Source organism: Herpailurus yagouaroundi, unplaced genomic scaffold, assembly GCF_014898765.1.
Source record: "Herpailurus yagouaroundi ecotype Mexico unplaced genomic scaffold, PumYag 77, whole genome shotgun sequence".
NCBI classification, from domain to species: Eukaryota; Metazoa; Chordata; class Mammalia; order Carnivora; family Felidae; genus Herpailurus; species Herpailurus yagouaroundi.
The window spans coordinates 36,148,429-36,152,155 of NW_024412388.1; the positions used below are offsets into that span (position 1 = coordinate 36,148,429).

The 3,727-nt window shown below is 47.6% G+C and overlaps 1 protein-coding gene across 1 annotated transcript in view; it reads left to right on the forward strand.

Annotated features, from left to right (window-relative positions):
* Positions 1–1,868: 1,868 nt before the first annotated feature.
* AKR1A1 (aldo-keto reductase family 1 member A1) overlaps positions 1,869–3,727 on the forward strand; it is a 15,172-nt gene continuing 13,313 nt past the window's right edge. Inside the window, exon 1 of the mRNA XM_040470054.1 lies at positions 1,869–2,256. The gene's annotated coding sequence lies outside the window, so the exon portion shown is untranslated. The remainder of the gene's footprint in view (positions 2,257–3,727) is intronic.

Consider the following 3,727-nt stretch of genomic DNA (forward strand, 5'->3'; position numbering starts at 1 on the left):
TTGTTTTGTTTTGTTTTGTTTTGTTTTGTTTTGTTTTGTTTTGTTTTTGAAGGCTATAGGAGTACTTGCAAAACCAAAGGGAAGGTACAGCATGGAATTGGCAGGAACCAGGTGGCTTCAGGAGGTCCTATTAGCAGAGATTGCTCGACAGCCATGGCAGGGTGCTAGTGAAATGCATTTCATGATGAAAGGCATGAAATCCAGGTGATTACTCTTTTGGTGACTGTATTAATAATTAAGACTCAAGGAAGGAATAGCCAATTGGCATCTTTTGGGATATTCACACACATGTTAGCTAGGGGAGGGCAAGTACTTGAATTAATGACTGTTGAATTGGATCCAATGAGGAGGAAGAAATTCTCCAAAAGAGGGAGGAATGGGCACTGGGAAGCCAAAAACAATAATCCCTCCTGCCTGAACCACTCATTTCCCTTGGATTCTGAGACAACTTATTCACTTGGTCTCCTCTCAGTCTACCTCTCAGGCTGTTCTCTGCCTCCTTGTTTTTACAATGGGGCAAGGCACCCTAGAAGTTGACAGAGGCTTATCCTTTGTAAGATGGGAAAAGGATGGTTGTGAAAGGGGCAGTGTGTTCTTGAGCCGATCTATTTTGCAGTCTGACAACTATTTGAAAACTCTTGGAGGGATAGGGTTGTGCCTTGTATGAAATATTCCCTGGCACCAGAATTAAGACCAAAAGCCCCAAAGTTGGGGGAAGGAGAGGGCCTCAGTAGTTCATCACTTGGCAAGGTCACCACCTGATGGTTACACTTCAGACTTTTAAGAAGTCAGACTCAGCAGAAAAGAAATATGGAATCTGTCAGACCCTGAAGAAAAGGTGGGAGGGATGGGATACATGGCATGTGTCTCTTGATGGCAAGTCTTTGCTAGGGTAAGATGAGTTTGAGGTATATTAAATTCCGATCACATAAGCTGGAATCTGAGTGTCTTTATGAGGATAGATGGTGTCAAACATTAGACAGTCGGTCCATCAAGACACTACCTGTATTGAGGAGACAGTGGGGAGTAATCCAGGGGAGCCAAAAAAATGAGGAAGAGTAGAGGAGCAGAGGAGATAGGGGTGTGGGGAGAGAAAAGCAGAGCTACACAGAGGGTTAAATGTGTAAAATGCAAGACACCTCTCAGTCCACATGGCTAGGGCTATTTCAAATATAAAATCTGTATGACTTAATAGCTATGTGATTTTGGCCAAGCTACTTTGCCTGGTTGAGTCTGTTCAATCTGTAAAATTGAACGTGGATACCTCCCTCACAGGAGACTTCCAGTGTGCAGGTAACGTCTGTATCTTCACTTGGATAATAGTTACATTGAAAAAAAGAATCATAGAGCTTTAGACTTGTGCATTTTTCTGTATGTATGCTATACTATACTCCAATAAAAAAGCTTACAAAAAAAAAAAAAACATTTCCCTTACAGGGTTGAAGATTCAATAAAATCATGTTTCTAAGTCTAGCACAGTATCTGGCACATTAATGCGCGTCCAGAGTCCACAGTCCGGATACAGGGACCACGAACTTACTACCGCTTGCAGCCCAGAGACCCGATCTCTTCCATGTTACAGACAACTTTTATCGCGGCTGCTCTCCGAGCCTGTTTGCCAGACCAAGTAACGGAGCCAGTTTAGGTATATTCTGGGAACCCCGCCAACCTGACTCTAAAAGATAGGAGCGACAGTCGGTTTTGCGAACCCGGATGGAGTGGAGACACCAGAAGAACCTGCAATGTGACACCCAGTACCCTCCTCCCTCCAGCAGAAGGAGCTCCAGCAGCCTAGAACGGCGTGGCGTGGCGCGCGGTGCATTGTGGGCCAGCAGAGGCACGGACTGGCCCCGACGTTAGGGTCCCCCAAGTGGCCAGGGGCTCGCGCTTCACTCTTCCCCCACGTACTCCAAACCTGCGCAGTGAAGTGTGTCTAGACTCCAGCCAATCCAACCACCAGAGCTAGAGGTGGAGCTGGTGCAGGCTCCCAACTCTGGCTTCCAGACTCCAGCCCTTTACAGGGCGGGGTGGGGTCCACCACTGCGCGTGATGCTGAATGCCGGCCCTCTCCCCTCCTCCGGGAGGAGCTTCCTCCTCACCGCCAGACTTAAGCTAGATTCCTGCCTCCACCATCAGGCCAACCAACTTCCTTTGCAGCCCACCAGTTCCGGAAGCTGAGGCTTACTGTAACGTCGGCAAGGTGCAGAACCGAAGAGAGATCACACTGTTTTGTTCACGCTCTGTGATTGAGCCGAGGTGAGTTTCTCCTGCTGCTGTTCCATCTTTCTCGCAGAGGAGATGGCCTTGATCTGTAATGAAACTACAGAGTTGTGTGCCTTCGGAATAGAGCGGAGAGCGCAGGCTCTGGAGGCAACCTTACTTGGTTTCGGATTTGAGCTCATTGTGATCTTGGAAAAGTTCTCAGTTTCTCTGGACCTCAGTTTACTCACGGATGAAATGAGTTCCTACATCGGAACTGTAGTGAGAATTGAGATAAAGCTTTTAAAACGCCCGTCAACTATTAGGTGCTCAGTAAATTTTAGTTGCCCTCTTTTGTTTATGTTAATTTATTTTTAAGAAAGAGAGAGAGAGAGAGAGAGAGAGCGCGAGCGCGCGCGCGAGCACGCAAGTGGGGGAGCGGGGGAGGAGCAGAGAGAGAGGGAGACAGAATCTGAAGCTGACTCCAGGCTCAGAGCTCTCTGCGTAGAGCCCAAGGCAGAGCTTGAACTGACACTCGGGAGGTCATGACCTGAGCCCAAGTTGGATGTTTAAACGACTGAGACACCCAGGCGCCCTTGCCCTCTTCTTTTTGAGCACCAACACGATTTTTCCAGGAGCTCCGGCCTTTCTTTGGAATTGCAGAGATACTTCCTGAAAGTGGGAGTAGTGGGCAAAATTAGCTAACTTAGGCACCTGCTTTGGGTTTGGGAAAGCTAGGGCTTTTCTGTTGCCTCAGACCTCTGTTACAGTGAGGCTGGAATCTGAACTGTCACCAGATAGAGCTACTATTAACTCTTCCTTTCATCCTACTCATATCAGGCTGCAAGACCTCCCTAAAAGAGTCTTGAGGGTTCTGATCAGGCCTGTTAATTTCCCAAGATCTCAGTTTTCTTTTATTAAAAAAAAAAATTTTTTTTTTTTAATGTTTATTTATCATTGAGAGACAGAGAGAGACAGAGCATGAGCAGGGGAGGGGCAGAGAGAGGAGGAGACACAGAATCCGAAGCAGGCTCCGGGCTCCGAGCGGTCAGCACAGAGCCCGACGCGGGGCTCAAACTCACAAACCGCAAGATCATGACCTGAGCCGAAGTCAGACGCTCAACTGACTGACCCACCCAGGCGCCCCAGATCTCAGTTTTCTTATCTGTACGTGAGCAATCCCAGTATCATCCTGTATGAAGCCACTGGGAATTTTTTTTTTTGCTGAAAATGGTAAAGTGCTTTGATGTCTTCCAGAGATGATTCTTTCCAGGTTACCCAAGAAGTAAAAAAAAGAAGGTGATGGGGGCACCTGGGTGACTCATTTGGTTAAGCATGGGACTCTTGATTTCGGCTCAGGTCCTGATCTCAGTTTGTGGGTTGGAGCCCTATGGAGCCTGCTTGGGATTCTCTCTCTCCCTCTCTCTGTCACTCCTTGGCTTGCCTTGCACTCTCTCTCCCTCAAAATAAAGGAAGAAAGAAAGGAAGGAAGGAAGGAAGGAAGGAAGGAAGGAAGGAAGGAAGGAAG